Source organism: Eptesicus fuscus, chromosome 16, assembly GCF_027574615.1.
Source record: "Eptesicus fuscus isolate TK198812 chromosome 16, DD_ASM_mEF_20220401, whole genome shotgun sequence".
Classification (NCBI taxonomy): domain Eukaryota; kingdom Metazoa; phylum Chordata; class Mammalia; order Chiroptera; family Vespertilionidae; genus Eptesicus; species Eptesicus fuscus.
This window is the reverse complement of record NC_072488.1, coordinates 18,004,946-18,021,415: the sequence shown is the minus strand read 5'-3', so window position 1 is coordinate 18,021,415 and position 16,470 is coordinate 18,004,946. Positions and strand designations below refer to the sequence as shown.

At 44.6% G+C, this 16,470-nt stretch overlaps 1 protein-coding gene across 1 annotated transcript in view; it reads right to left on the bottom strand.

Annotated features, from left to right (window-relative positions):
• VIT (vitrin) overlaps positions 1-16,206 on the bottom strand; it is a 92,556-nt gene extending 76,350 nt beyond the window's left edge. Inside the window, exon 1 of the mRNA XM_008162245.3 lies at positions 16,025-16,206. The gene's annotated coding sequence lies outside the window, so the exon portion shown is untranslated. The remainder of the gene's footprint in view (positions 1-16,024) is intronic.
• Positions 16,207-16,470: the final 264 nt, after the last annotated feature.

Sequence of the window (16,470 nt, the reverse complement as noted above, 5' to 3'; positions counted from 1 at the left end):
TGTTGAACATCTTTTCATGTACTTGTTGGCCATTTGTATTCTTTGGAGAAATGTCAGTTCAAGTACTTTGCCCAGTTTTTAATCATTTTGTTGTTGAATTTTAGTTATCTGTACAATCTGGATAATAATCCTTTATCAGATGTATGATTTGTAAATATTCTCTCCCATTCTGTGTTGCCTTTTTACTCTGTTGCTAGTGTCTTTTGATGCAAAGTAATTTTTAAATTTTTAAAAATATATTTTATTGATTTTTTACAGAGAGGAAGAGAGAGTTGGAAACATTGATGAGAGAGAAACATCAATCAGCTGCCTCCTGCATGCCCCCCACTGGGGATGTGCCCTTGACCGGAATTGAACCTGGGACCCTTGAGTCTGCAGGCCGATGTTTTATCTACTGAGCCAAACTGGTTAGGGCAATTTTTAATTTTTATGAAGTCCAGTTCATCTATTTTTTATTGTCTATGCCTTTGCGTGTTATGTCCAAGAAGTTATTGCCAAATCCAATGTTGTGAAGCTTTTGTCCTATGTTTTCTTCTAAGAATTTTATCATTTTTTGGTTTCATATTTAGATCTTTGATTCATTAGAGTTAATTTTTGTATATCGTGTTGGGCGAGGGTCCAAAGCTGTTTTTTTGCATGTGGATATCCACTTGGCTCAGCACCATTTGTTGAAGCAACTTTCTTTGCACCTTGTCAAAAATTATGTGGCCATATACATGAGGGTTAATTTTTGGACTTTATTCTATTCCATTTGTTTGTATGTGTGTCTCTATGCCAGTACCACACTGTTATGATTACTGTAGCTTTGTAGTCAGTTATAAAAAATCAGAAACAGTCCCTTCAACTCTCCTCTTCTTCTTCAAGAATGCTTTGGCTATTGCGGTCCTTTGAGATTCCATATAAATATTTTGATGGGTTTTTCTATTTCTTCAAAAAACATCATTGGGATTTTGATAGGTTTTGCATTGAATTTGTAGATAGTTTTGGGTACTATTGACATCTTAACAATATTAAATCTTCTAATCTGTAAACATGGGATATGTTTCCATTTATGTCTTTTTAGTTTCTTTGAGCAATGTTTTGTAGTTTTCATTGTACAAGAATTTTATCATCTTGGTTAGGTTAATTTTTAAGTATTTTTTATGTAAATGGAATTGTTTCTTAATTTTCTTTTTGAATTGTTCATTGTTAGTGTATAGAAAGGCAACTGAATTTTGTGTGTTAACTTTGTAATCTGCTACTTGGCTGAATTTATTGATTAGTTCTAACTGATGGAATGTAATCTTGTTATGGAATCTTTAGGATTTTCTACATATGAGATCATATCTTTGTAAACAGGATAATTTTAATTCTTCCTTTCCAGTTTGATTGCCTTTTATTTCTTTTTCTTGCCTAATTTCTCCTGCTAGAACTTCCAGTACTATGTTGAGTACTGATTCCATCTCCTTACTACTTGTAGATCTATTTAGATTTTTTATTTCTTTATGAATTAGTTTTGGTAGGTTTTGTGTTTCTAGGAATTTGTTAATTTATCCAATTTGTTTATGTAAAATTGTTCAGAGTACTCTCATAATTCTTTTTAATTCAGTAACAGTTGTTGCTTCAGGGAAAGAGAACTGGGTAAGTGGTGATCAGAGATGGGACTGAGTTTACAGTTTTGTTCTATTTAAATCTTTACCCTGTGCACATATGTTAGTAAATCAGAAATTAATAAGATGATCTCTTGGGAAGATTTACCATTTACAGACAATATTGATATCAAATGAGAAGCCACAGTCATCTCCTAAGCCACTCCTTACTCCTTGCTTTCCTTGCTGAAGGTCACCCTTCAGTTGGAAAGAATCAGCTTCCTAAAGCACAGGTCTGATTATGTATTCATCCTCTCAGAACTTTTTTTTCACAGTCCCCTCATTTTGTACAGAATAAAACCCAAATTCCTTAGTGAGGCACTAAGAACTTTTCATGAAATGGTCCAGCTTACCTTTCAAACCATCTCATAGCAATTCTCTTCTGGAATCCTCTCCTCTGACCCCAGCACACCCCAGGCTTTTGTTTTTTTCTCTACCGACTGCAAATAGGGCTCATGTTCTTATTATTGTTCTAGCTGGAACACCTCACCTTACCACTCCTCACCTGCCTCCCATAACTATCCATCTTTCAAGGTTCAGCTTATGGACCTCTTCTTCTATGTAAATCTTATTGATTTCCTAAAGTCAAAATTCATCTTTAATCATACATCTATTTAATCATTCAGAAAAACCATCTCTGTGTATACCCTGGGCAAGGTAGACAGGAGTAAGATGCAAGTCCTATCCTCAAGTTGCTTTGAGTCTTTTAGAGGGAGACTGATGCACTCATCATAACTAACATTAATTGAGCACATACTAAGTGTCAGTAATATATTAGTACATAGTCTTCACAACAACCTGGTCAGGTAGGGGTTTCTCTTAATTTTAGAGGTAAGGAATTGGAGACACACATAGGTTACACAAGGCTGGAAAGAAGAGGAGCTGGAATTCAAATCAGGAATTCTGAGTCCAGAGGCCCTGCATTTGCATCCCACCACTTGCCATAGCTGTTTCATAACAAGCAAGACATTTCCCCCATCTGCATTCTGATTTAATTGGTCTGAGTTGATATCAATATTGCTTTCAAGCTCCCCAGTGACTCCACTGTGCAGCCAAATAAGAACCTCTGCTGTAGAGGTTACAGTGATGGCAAAAAGTGCGGGTGGTCAAATAGGCCTGGGGAGTGGGGATTGGAAGAGGCTTGGATTAGTTTAACTAGCAGTTGGAAAACAATGATTTGTGAAGAAGAGACAGGACACAGGGGACAGAGCAACTTCAGGAACTGGTAGCTGCTCGGCCAGGCTAGGAGAAGAATCAGATTGGTAGAGAGCAAAGAAGGGGCCATGTAGGCCTTGAATGTCATTCCTAAAGAATGTGGAATTGATCCTTCTAGGCCATAGGGAGACATTGGAGGCTTAAAAATTATTTTTGCATTCATCATTTTTAATAAGCCCCTTAGAGGCTTACTTGAGCCACTCGGTTGCAGAAAATATGTCCTGGTGGATGTGTAGGATTTAAATAATGCTGGTGTTTGCCTGATCTATGATGCTACATGGGAGCACCTAGCAATACTCTTTGTCCATGAGGCAGAGAGATCCGAGATCCATCTGGAAACATTTAATATTTCTGAGAGGCTTGTGCTGTATTTCCAAAATGCCAAAACTCCCTTGAGGACAGACATCTCTGAATGGGGAGCGGCCTCATCTGCAGTCTTGCTTTCCTCATCCCTGCCTGATGCAAGGCCTCAGCTGCTTGTCTGTGGGCATGAGTTTATCTGGTGAAGATGGAACAAGGAAGGCTGGTACTCGGAGGGGCCTTTACAATGTGGAGGTGGCCTCCATCTGCAGAGAAACTTGACGTACACCTCATTGCTCTGGGCTGGGACTGAAACACCGCATTTCCTGTTGCCATAATCCCCCGGGATTCTATGAAGAAGAGAGTGAGCTAGAGAGAGGACAGTAGTTGTTCTTTCCTTCCTTCTTTTTCTTCTCTTTCCAGTTCCTTCCTTCTTTTATCTTAAAGAAATGCTAAGAGCAAAGTGCAAGCCAACTAGGCAGGAAGGCAAGGGAAATTTTGCCTTTTCTCAAAATGTTGGTGCCTGAAGATGCACCAGGCTATGTATGGAAGATGTGCTCTGAGATCTCAGGCTTGAGCCCACCGGCACAGGGCCTCCTTGTCCAAGGGATTGTGACTAGTTCAAGGTGGGCGTGTCCTGAGTTGTATCAGAACGGAAGGACTTTACTCCCATGTTTTTCAGGGAGAGGTTACCTCTCAGGTTGGAAACGAATGGGGGGCAGTTTGATCTAGGTCTGTTGGCAGCCATCTCCTGACCATGAGACAGGTCAGTCTGAGGCCAACACAGACAGGAGGCAGGGAGCTAAGTGAGTGGCGGAGAAATGGAGCTGGAGCACTTGACTGTCTGCGCCTGGAGGCTGGTGAGACAATGAACTTCCCTTTTAGTTGGACTTGTAGCTCAAAGATTATTCCTGACTGCTCCCTAGTTCCCAATGCCTGTCCATACAGAGCAGATAGGTTTATACCAGTCTGCAGAGTGTTTTCTGAACAGTTCTCTTATCTGGACCACCTAAGGCCTCTTGAAGTAGAATGGACACTATTTCTATAATTCTGAGCAGTGAAGTCCCCTGAGGTCACACAGCCCAGATCTCTATATTAACCATGTGCTCTTTTCACTATATTGAGCACCTCATGTGACTAGTATTATAAATTCCAAATGGTTTCATGATTTATTGTATAACTAGAGGCCCGATGCACGAAATTCGTGCAAGGGTAGGCCCCTCTTCCCCCAGCTGCCAGCACTGGCTTCCCTCTGGCTACCAGCACCCAGGCTTCCCTCCGGCTGCCGGCCCTGCCTCCCGCCCACACCTGCCGTGGCCTGGCACTGCCCTCCTCTGCCACCACTCCTCCTCCCCCCTCGATTGATCGCCCCACTGGCTCCCTTTGTGGGGCGATCGTGGGGCAATGGTGGGGCCCCCCAACCAATCACATTGCACCCGCCTTGGCTGGCCTGGTGCCAGTGCGTGTCAGTGTGGTCATCCAGATGGTCGTTCTGCTGTTCAGCCGTTCGGTCGATTTGCATATTACGCTTTTATTATTATAGATATTACTATAAAATGGAAATTCCATTTACTTTTCACTTTTAAGAGCCTGGTTACATCTATAACTTTAATCTCACAAGACTTCTGAAGGGCCTCAAATACTATGCTCAGATGCAGAGATAACACTCGATGAAATTCAGTGACTAAGCTGGACACTTAACGGTCTGGCAAAAAAGGAGGCCAATCAAGATTTCCCTTGGGATTTTGGAATCGGAACACTGAAAGCCTTGAAAACTGTGGGAGCCAAGCTGGAGACCATATGGGGCCCTGATTAAGATGTAGAAGATGAGGACAGAGCGAGATGGAGAGGAGAAAGCGTATGGCCCAGGGAGAAGCGGAGAGAGCAGACGCCTTAGTTTCTGGCCACTTCCCAAGTCCCATTTCCAGTGAAGGAGGTCCAGCTGGACCTGGTCTGCTGTGCATGACATGGATGTTGCTGGGCCCTTCTGTGCCAGCCAGTGTGAGTTTCTGTTCCTGGAAGCTTTGATTGTTGTTTTGCTTATCTCCTGTTTCCTTGAAATGATTAGTAGTAAAATGAAAACAATTAAAATGGGAAGGGCATGTGTACTTGTCTTTTGGTGGCATCGAGGCAGGAGTGGGAGAAGCTGAATCTGACGCTGGAGCCAGCTCTGAGAAGAAGAATCTCATGAGCTGTGGCAGCCACAGAGAAGGAGAAGCAGCCTGCATACCTGGAGCACTCTGGGAGCAAAAAGGGAGAGGATGACCTTGAAATTATGCTGTAAGAATGTCACTGTGGAGTCCCTGATGTGTCTATGGTCAAGGTTCCATAGGGTTTTTTTTTTTTTTTTTATCCTCACCCGAGGATATTTTTCCATTGATTTTTAGAGAGAGTGAAAGAGAGAGGGAAAGACAGAGAGAAACATCGATGTGAGAGAAAATCATCTACTGGTTGCCTCCTGCACAAGCTCTGACCAGGGCCCAGGCCAGGGAGGAGCCTGCAACCGAGGTACATGCCCCCTTGACCGGAATCGAACCTGGGACCCTTCAGTCTGCAGGCCTATGCTCTATCCACTGAGCCCAACTAGCTAGGGCCATTAGGAGTGTTTTTGCCACTCCCCTCCCCCACCTCCAGGAAAGATTTGGCAATGTTTGAAAACATTTTTGCTTATCACAACTTGGGGTGGGGGATGCTACTGGCCTTTAAGTGGGTAGCGGCCAGGGATGCTGCTAAACATCCTACAATGCACAGCACAGCCCACACAACCAAGAATTACCCAGCACGACACGCTAAGAGCGTCAGAAATGACAAACTCTGATTTAGATCATGTTTAGTTCCCCAAGTATTTATCTATATAAAAAAGAATGTGCTAGGAATTTTCCACACGTATTACAGGTAACTGTCTTGATGACTAACATGTGACCTACTAGATCTCCTTCTCTGGGATCACTTGGATTGCCATGTGCAGCCAGGGCAAATCCTAATGCAAAGATCTTCACCCCTGGGCCCTTGGGTGTGTCAAAGGGCTCATGCGTGTGCTCAAAGACTGATGTATGCCTTGCCGTGGGCTTCGTTGATCCATGTGGCATGTTCCTACATGTCAGGAAACCAAAAAGGGAAAGCCTTTTGTGGTGCGTGTGTGTCAGACCATCACGGTTACTTCATTAAGAACCTGACATATGGTAATGCTTACCACATCCACCAAGGCTTCAACCAATAGTGATTTCTAGGGAGGCTGCAAACAGTAATTACGTTTCTGAAGTGGTAGTTTAGATCTTATATTGCCAGTGGGAAAAAATACTAGTTTGCAGGCATGCCCCAAATGAGCTCTAAAGAACTGCTTCCAAGAGTCATTTATCCTCTGTAATGGAAGGGGCACGAAGAGCAGTAAGTCCGGGGCGGGGGGAGGCCTCAGTAAAGGATGAGGTGGGCCCTGACCGCCCCTCTTAGTTACTCTGGAAACGGCGCGGTCTCAGAGTTCCCGTGGAGTCTGGACGATGAGTTCTCTCATCTGAAGCTTCTCCACCTAACGCGTTTGACACTGGGTCAGCCCTGCCTCCTCCCAGCGAGCTGTCTCCTGGGGCACTGTGGTCCGTGGTTGCCAAGGGCTGTGCACTGTGAGTTTGGAGCTGGGTATTTGGTTCAGTCCAACTGTGATCCCCAGAGCCTGCCTGGCCTGAACATTCTGTTCTTTTTGCTCTGCCTTCAATCCGGAGGCACAGGAAAAACACTTTTCGCATCTGGCAGAGCCTTCCAGCTGAGGTGGGAAGGAGGATGAGGGTGTGTCTGTAAAATCCATACTATCTTCCTCTCTGCCTCTTGATAAAGAGTGGGTGTGTCTCAGACCACGGGTTCCAGCTCTTCCCAGGCCGCCCAGAGGCAGGCCTGGGGCTATGGGTCAAAGTCCCAAAGTGCATTCCTGAATCCCAGCAACCACTGGGGAGCTGGAGGGCAGAGAGGAGGGCGGAGACTGAGGCTGAGCGACTGGGGGCTCTGGAGGATTAAGTCCCAGAGGGTGGAGGGGACCAACAGAAAGAGAGTCATTTCAAAGCAGGAGACCCAGCTCCTAAGGAAACCACACAGCCTCACGCTTTAGAGGCCTCCTCTGGACCATTGCCAGCTCTGACGGGGCCTTCGAACCCTCTTTCATGGCCCTCCTGCCAGTTTTGACCCAGCTGTCTAGTGGCCTGTTACACAAGATGGGATTGGTACCTTTGTTCTTCATGGAAAGTTTTAGAAGTTTAGAGTCCACTCCAACAATAACTGTCATCTACCGAATGCTTACCATATGCTACACACTGCACATATGTGACCTTATTTTATCATGGTGATCTGGTCAGGGAAGTACTCTTATACCCATTTTGCAGAGTAAGAAGTTGAGGCTTAGAGAACCTTAGTAAGTTGTCCAAAGTTATAGAATGAGTATGTCGAAGAACCAGAATTCCATCCCAGGCCTCAAACATTGAACCCCACTCAGTACCCCCATTTAACCACCCCGCTGATGGTTTCATCTTCCTTTTTACCCTGATACATATATCCTAGGCCAGTGGTCGGCAAACTCATTAGTCAACAGAGACAAATATCAACGGTACAATGATTGAAATTTCTTTTGAGAGCCAAATTTTTTAAACTTAAACTTCTTCTAACGCCACTTCTTCAAAATAGACTCGCCCAGGCCGTGGTATTTTGTGGAAGAGCCACACTCAAGGGGCCAAAGAGCCACATGTGGCTCACGAGCCGCAGTTTGCCGACCACGGTCCTAGGCTTTTTTAAGTATTCTGTTGACAACAGATAAGACTCACACTGTAAAATACATACACTGTGTAATGAAGTTGTCTTAGAAGTTCAAGAGATTGTCTTGAGTTACATTTGGGCCTGAACTCACTCACAGCTTTCTCTCTCACACAAATGTTATTTAGGGTAAAGAGATGCATCAGGCATATTTTTAAGTTTGACCAGACATAATACGCCCATCTAAATAGACATTTGAGTGCATTGTAATTGACTGTGTCGTGGGATGTTAAAATGGGATGATCCTTTGTCTTAGCTTCAGCTGAGATGACGTGCCAACTACTTCCATGTTCCAAAGTGGTCCTGAGGCTCCTCTCACTATTGTCTGAAGTGGGAGGAGTGTGGGGAGTGGGAGGAGGAGGAGGAGGAGGGAAATGCCAACAGTTTTTCCTAAAGCTATTCCAGCTCTCCCGTCTCCAGCTACCCTCTTGGCGTCTGTAACCGCTGGTATAGTCTGGCAGTTAGCTGAAGATTGCGGTTCTTGGTTACTCCTTTGAGTCCAGCTTGGATGCCCAGGAACCCCATTTGAAATTACTGAGCGGTGGTGTCCCTTGGGGCTGGAGCATAGGGGACTGGTGTCTGACGGGTGACTAAGACATCTACAGGAGAGGGAGGAGCTTGTGGCAAATGAGACTACCTGTGTGAGAGTCAGCCTGGAGTCGCCTCTCCGAAACCGGTTGTGTGTGGAGGGCTGGGGAGCCCACAGCAGGAAGCAGCTGGGGTTAGACCACCAGTTCCTCAGCTATGTGAACACCAGCCAGAGCAGACTATCATGTATCAGCATCCGGAGAACGTGGTGAGGGTCCCCAACAAAGTGGGAAGTGCCCCACAGGAACAAGAAACAACTGTACATTCCCACCAAGCCCAATGAACCGGAATGCCAGCTCACAGTAGTAGCATCCCGGAGGCCTTTCTGTCACCTTCACCTCTCCTCTCCGCGCCCACCTCTCCTCTCAGTGCCCACCTCTCCTCTCCGCACCCACCTCTCCTCTCTGCACGCCTATTTCCTCTCTGAACCCTTGAAGAGACTGTCATTGCAGCCACAGGGAAGACAGGTAGAGGCATAGGCAGAGGAGAGAATCTAGTCATGCCCCTTCCCATTGCAGAAAGCAAGCCTGGAAGTGCACGATGAAACTTCAAACTGGGGTGGCCATTGTAAAGTTGTTAAGTATTACCCAATTATATTAATGACAACTGAGATTGTTTGGAGATGTAATATGAACAAGGTCTTTTTAAAACCTCGAAGCGTGATCTGCAATACTAAGGGGCCTACTCAGACTTCACCCTGGGCAGAGGCAAGAACCTCCCACAGTGTATGAGTGGGCAGTTGGGGTGTCCTCTGTATCTGCTTGTCCACACTACACCCTGATCTCCCCTCTTCCTCCGCACTCAGCCTGCTCCAGAGACACTGGCCTTGGAGCAAGGTCCTACCTCAGGGCCTTTGCCCTTGCTCTTCCCTCTGCCGGAATGCTCTTCCCCACGTATCCACATAGGTTGCTCCCTGGCTCCCTCCCCTCTCTATTTCAGCGCCCCTTTATAAGACATTCACATGACCATGCAGTGTAAATCCCCACACACCCTCACTGCTCTGTGCAGCCCCCTTCCCCAGTGTCTCATGTGTTCACAGCCCAGATCACCGCCAGACCATTCATGTGTATTTGTTTATTGTGTGCCTACAGGTTGGCAGCTCTGGGAGAATGGAGGTTATTTTGTTCACTCCTCTTCCCAAATACAGAATTATGGATGGCACGTGGCGATGGCCCCATAAATATTTGCTGCTGCCACCCCTGAATGTTGCCTCTGCTTCCCTAAATTCCTTGTAGCTTTAGGATACAGGTTTACTCACTGTATTATACAAGAAAGCCAGTCCGGGCAAGTCGACTTGCACCTTACAGCCAGAGCATGTTTTCTCTGCGACACAAAGGAGCTGAGAGGAGGGGATTCTCTGAGCACTGAGATGCCAGTGACCTCTTCCCCTGGAAACCAGACATTGGGGTCCCCGAAGGAGGAGATTCTTCTTTTCTTTTTGAGACGAAGGAATGCAGAAACAGAGTCCCATCTCACTATAGCCTGGAGGGCGATTTTTATGAATTTTTACCACATGTCCACACAAAACTTTTGCCTTTCTCTCACTGAGGGAAAGAATTTGAGAAATTTCTATGGGGGTCTTGTCAATGTAGAGCCTCTTACCAGTGAAAGTGATTTTTTGGAAGCAAACCGAGTCATAGGAAAATAAGATTCTGTCTGTGACTCGCTGAGGATTTAACCTGTAGGGATAAAGGATACCTTTTGGGGACTGGCTACTCAAAGGGCTTGGTAATGACGCCTACTCCGTGCTTTCCTCCCAAGAGTCATGTCTTCCCAACACACTTGAGAAGCGATTCTTAAATCAGGAGATGGTCCAAGAACGCCAGAAATACCTCCTCCTTCCCAACAGCCCTTCTGGGAGTTCCTTGCCTTCGCTCTTCACCATCATTATTAGTGCCCTGTCTATACTTGTGAGGAAGAATAGTTTTCATTGAAATTTGTCTTGACTTGAAGGCAATGTTTCCCAAGATGACAAAGATTAATTGAGGGCAGTGATAGAAAAACCAGGACTGTGCAATTACTGCCTGATAGGTTAAGAGTGTGAGCTCTGGAACTACACTGCTTGGGTTTGAAGTTGAGCTCCATCACTTCCTAGCTGTGTGACCTCAGACAATTTCCTTGACTTCTCAGTACCTCAGTTTTCTCATCTGTATAATGGGGATAGTGATAACCCACCCCATATGGATGCTGTTAGGATGAAATGAATTAATATGTGTAAGGGGCTCAGATTTCACCCTGGGCAGAGGCAAGAACGGTCCCCTTTCCTACTGTCACATGTTTTCATAGCCCAGATCACCGCCAGACCTTTTAGGTGTATTTGTTTATTGTGTGCCCACAGCTTGGCAGCTCTGGGAGAATGGAGGCTATTTGGTTATAATATAGTGAGTAAATCTGTACCTGCTGTAAGAGGAAATGAATTAATATGTGCAAAGACCAGTACTTGGCACATAAGAATAGCTCTGTACATCTTAGCAGTTATTATTGTTGTTGGGGTGGTGATTAATCGTGATATACTTTCATCATTCTCATCACCATCCTTTTGCAAAACATAGCCATTTAGATTCTAGTTGAGGACTTAACATGGGTAAAACAATAAATTTAATCTCTCACTACAAGGTGCTGTCCAGGGTGGGCCATGCTTGATTTTTGGACTTCTTGGCGAAGGAACCACATAGGTTTGTGACTGCCATTGAGTTCAATTCTTCTAGGACACAGAAAGGAAGCAAATCTGTAGTTTTGTTCCTTCTCTGCTCTGAGATTTGTAAGGATCTTTAGCCCATTGTCGTGACAATCTTCTAGATGATTGTAGGATAATTGGGCCAATCAAATGGCTGAGGAATGATACCCAACATTCTTAAAAAGAATTGAAGAAAAAAAAAATGTAGTGAAGTAAGAAGAAGCAGAAATGAGCTAAACTTTTTTTTTTTAAAATTATAAGGCCAGAATAAAAAACAAACACCAATGTATTTTCTAAACTGAATCAAAACCAAACTAATACGTATTTGTTTTGTTCCAAGACCCTGGCTTGTGGATTTGACTCAGGAAAGGATATTGGCGGCATTATCTCGGTTCACCTTCCTCCCTCAGGATACCAGCCTGGAATGCAATGCGGCAGTGGGTTCCAGCCCAGTCACATCTGCTTCCTGGGGGAGTTGCCTTTTGCAGGTTGTCACAGGACCTGCAGCTTTTATAAGTCTCAACTCAGAGCATCGCCTGGTGCCTGCTGTGTGCTCCCCGGCAGCCCCAGCATTTCAGATAGGCGGTCTCTAAGGGTTTGCAGTGGAAGCGGAAACGTTTGCTAGTTGATTAGAAACAAATTCTAAATCCAGTATCCACAACTGTTTGTTTTACAAATGAGGTAACTGTAGGAAAATGCAATCAACAAAACTGAAATAGCCTTTGCTCCTTGTGGACAGGAGGCTCTGGGAATCTCCTTGGAGTTTGGCCCTTCCCCTCCTGGTCTGTAAACAGGAACTCACTTAGGAGATCTCAGACTTACTTACATTTTGTGTGTGTATATATATTTTTTAAAGTTAAAATTGTGTTCTCCAGCTCCAAAATTTCCATTTGGTTCTTTTCTATGTCGTCTCTTTGTTGAATTCAGTCCGTTCTTGAATTGTTTTCCCGATTTCATCAGATTGTTTATCTGTGTTCTTTTGTAGCTCTCTGTGCATCTTTAGAGCAATTACTTTGCATCCTTGTCAGGCAGTTCACAGATCTCCATTTCTGGGGCGGGGGGCAGTGATGGGGTAGGGAGGGCAGTTCCTGGAGGATTGCACTCCTTTGGTGTGTCATGTTTCCCTGATTCTTCACGATCCCTGTAGCCTTGCAGGGTCAGGAAAGACCTTCACCCGTGGGTGGAGGCACGCTGGGGCTGTGATCCTGGGTCTGGTGGTGCAAGGCACTAAGTGTGGGCTTGTGGTGGCTTTGCTGTCTAGACATCATGTTGCTGGGGTCCATACCACCAGCTGTGTAGTGCTCGGTGAGCACAGTGGGAGATCTGCAGAGGCTGGAAGGGCTGTTGGGGTCCTCAGTGATGCTCTAGGGTCCAGCAGTGGTGACGGCCCGAGCTGGTGGGGTGCTTGTGCTCGGTTGCAGAGCCAGCTGTGGGTGCCTGTGTAGTATAGTGGCAGGGGCCAGTTGCAGATGCACATATAGTGGTGAGAGCCAGGGCCAGTAGCAAGGACTGGGCTAACTGCAGGTGCACTAGCAGCTTCGGGGCCCCTACCTGTCAGGCACACTCCTATGGCTTCAGGGTCTCCACAGGCTGTACACGGCTCCAAAATACTTTGGGAGTTGGGCCAGGGGGTGCAGGTGCACAACTGGAGTGGCTAGTTGCAGGTGATCCCAGTGGGGCATCTAGTGACAGGAGTCAGGGCCAGATCCGAGCCAGCAGTGGCTGTGGAGGCCCTAGCTGTCGGGGTGTACTACTGCAACTTGATTACAGTTTGACAGTCAGCATTATCAAAAAGCCGTTTCCGATGCCTAGCCTAAACTTACCCTGGCCTATTGCTCCCTTTTGCCCCAATCTCCGCACTAACAGAAGCTTTCACTGCTACTTGCACGAGGACTTCCATACCTGTAAAGCAGCAAAGTCCTTTGCATTTTTCTCTCGCTCACACTATGTTTGTTCAGGGGGCCAGGGATTTCACCGCCTTCTGCAACCACAGAGGTACACATTTTTAGACCGCCAGCGGGGGACCCCTGGGATTTCTCATGTTACAGACGTCACAGACCTTGCCTCTCGAGCTTATCACTTGCTGATGGATTGATTAGCTCAGACCCTCTGAATGAAGAGATGGCTACACATTTCTAATAATTATATTAATACCACATAATTCCATAAATCTATTTGCTGACCATATCCAAAGAGTTAATGTTTAAAAGTTTGAAGAGGATTACAATTGCTTTGCTTCACAGCTGCTCTGATTTCTTCATTCTAGTCACATGTAATGGAGAAAGTATTTGCTAACATTTGGGTGCTGACGATGTGCCAAACACTGATCAAAGCATTTTGCCATGGTCCAAAGAGGGAGGCACTAACAATAGACCCTTTTTAGAGATGAGAAAACTGAGGCTCAGAAAGTCACTTGCCAAAGTTAATACATTTAAGAAGTGGCAGAGCCTCCTGCCTGACAAACTCCCATGGGATCTATAGTACAGGAGGGCCATTTGGCCTTGGCCTTGTCCTTGTCTGGAAGGCCTTACATTTGGATGTTTGACATTATCTCCACATGATATGTTACAAGCAGTCATAGAAGTACAACAGAGAATTGAGAAAAGTCTGTCATACAACTTGGACCACAATGTCCTCAGTACACTATGGAGATACACACACACACACACACACACACACACACACACACACACTTCATTTCTGTATATGTTAAAGTCTTTAGTTAGGTAAACATAAACATTTTAAGTATACCATAGTTCTGATATTTCTTCCTTTTGTAACATACAAAGAGTCCCTCAATGAAATTGGCCTGGCCATGTCTTAACATTGGAAAATCATAGGATTAGGAGGGAAACTTAGACTCTATTTTGTCCAACTTCTTCATTTCATATGCGAGGAAATGGAGACACAGAGGTGTTGAGTAACCTCCCCAAGATCACCCAGCTAGAGTGCCCTTCTGAGGACAGAGAGACCCGTGTCCTGCACCCGCTGCCATTGATATCAAGCTCATGCTTCTAACCGAGCAAGGGGAGAAGCTACACACGTGGGCACAAGTGACAGGAACATTGTGGGGTCCAAGAAGCATTACTTTGAAGGCCAATAGCTTCTTTCAGTATAATCTTTTTTTAAAAAAATGTGCAGAAAGAGATTACATTTCTATAGAACTTTCCACATTTCAAAACCTTTTTGGAATATAGAGTCAACATTGAGCCTCCTGAACACCCTGGGAGAGGGGTGTGCAGACATTGATGTTTCTGTGCTTCAGATGGGGAAACACACGTCAAGAAATGCTACACACGGGCAGGCAGTGGCAGGGCTGTTCCTGTAATTTGGGACTCTGGGCTGGACAGTGCCCTGAGCGTCACTGCTCTCCCGTGTACGGCACGTCTCACAGGAATCACAGAGGCGAACAGCACATGCAGTTTTGTTCTGATGCCATTCATAAACTACTTTCAAACCCAGTGTATTTTCTCTGAAAGAAACTATTCTTCATGTGTTCAGTAACTTAGGGAAAGAGACAATTAGATCTTCTCAACCATATTCATAAAGTCAACACGATTTCAGGATCGATATGAAGCATTTCCACAGTTCCTAAGGTGTCTCCTTTCAGTGGTGAGGTGTGAGATCATTTACATGAAGCTCAGCCTGGGAACCCATCCTATTGCGATGAAAAATGCAGCCCTGGCAGTCTTGCAACTCTTTGTCTAAAGCCCGTTTACCAAAGAGGGTATTTCAATTCAGTAAATAAAAGACAGGCGCTTCCAGCGCACAGCTACCACTTGCGGCTGACACACACAACGGAGAAAGCACACAAGCCTCGGGTCCCGCCTTGCTGCAGGGTGTTTTCCTCTTTTAAGAGACGGAGGGAAAATAACCTCAGAACTTGACCACCGAGACTTCCAAATTTGTTGCAACACAACGTAATGGCAAAATGCTATTTTCTTAGCGGCTCACATTTTTGGATAACCACCATGGCCAAGAATGCCTGGCTTTATTTTTACAATAAACACAAAGAAAATCTTGAATTCCACTCCCGATTCAGAGGTGGCAAAGATGCCGTGGGTTGTTCAGAGCAAAACCATCAAGTCTAATAACTCAGTCTTCCCCTCCCTGTTTAATCTGTACCTTGAGGCATTTCTTTCATGTTTATGCTGGTTTGACGCTAATCATGCTTAAATGCGATTTCGTACCATGTTTTCCTGTGCAGATCCGAGCTGCAATAGTTAACAATGCCAGCTCTTTCCCGGGCTTATCAGTAAAAAAGCATTCAGCCTGAGAAAACACTTCCAGTGTAAACAAGACACAGAATTGCACATCCAGCCACATTACACCAAGATCTGTCTGAGTAGAGAGAAGTACAGATCCACATTAAATAATTTCCTTTTTAATTTAGCACCAATGCGCCTACTTCTCATACTGCTTTTGATAGCTTGTTATCATCCATTTGTTACAGTGCTGTTAAATTTCATAGAGGAAGCAAGGTATAAAAAAAGCCTTACATGTACTTTAAAATTCTACACAAATGTCACGCTTCTCAATTTATTTTCATTATAATTAAGTTGGCTTAAAGATACAGTAAAAATCTTCTTCTAATCTTATCTTAGTGCAATTTGCTTATAGTTGATATACCTGATATTAGTTGTTTACAAGGATGTCAGCTACTACCCACTCCCACCTCAGTTCTCTTGAGACTGAAATTTGTACAGACTGATTTCTTGGTCAAGGTATGTATTGTAGTTTCTTAATGATAAATACATTTTCATGTTTTCATAATAAGGAATGGAAAGCAAACTAGCTGAATGGCTTAATAATTCATCAGACATACCTTGTTTGAAGAAAGCAATATTTTTTTCAAGAATTTTCCACCACACAGAATGGATATCCTTTTTTCCTTAAGTTTTTCTGCATCACAAATCCCATCCAAATTGTTCTAAAGAAGAAACAACAAGAGGTCCAGGCACCCTTTCTTCTCAGAGGAGCTAATCAAACATTCCCATCAACCTCTGAGCACTTTGAAAAGCACACTTTACACCACACACACACACACACACACACACACACACACACACACACACGCTGCTTCTCACGCTGGTTTTAGTGCTGAATTAGGCGGTCCTCTTTCAAATTTCCACTCCCACTTGCTTTTTTTTTTTTGGTGGTGGTGGTGGTGGTGATGTGTGTGGGGGGGGAGGATAAGGACTTCTAAATATTCTTTTCTAGCCCAAAGCATGCATTTTCAATAAGCAAATTCTACAATTAGAAATTCTAAAA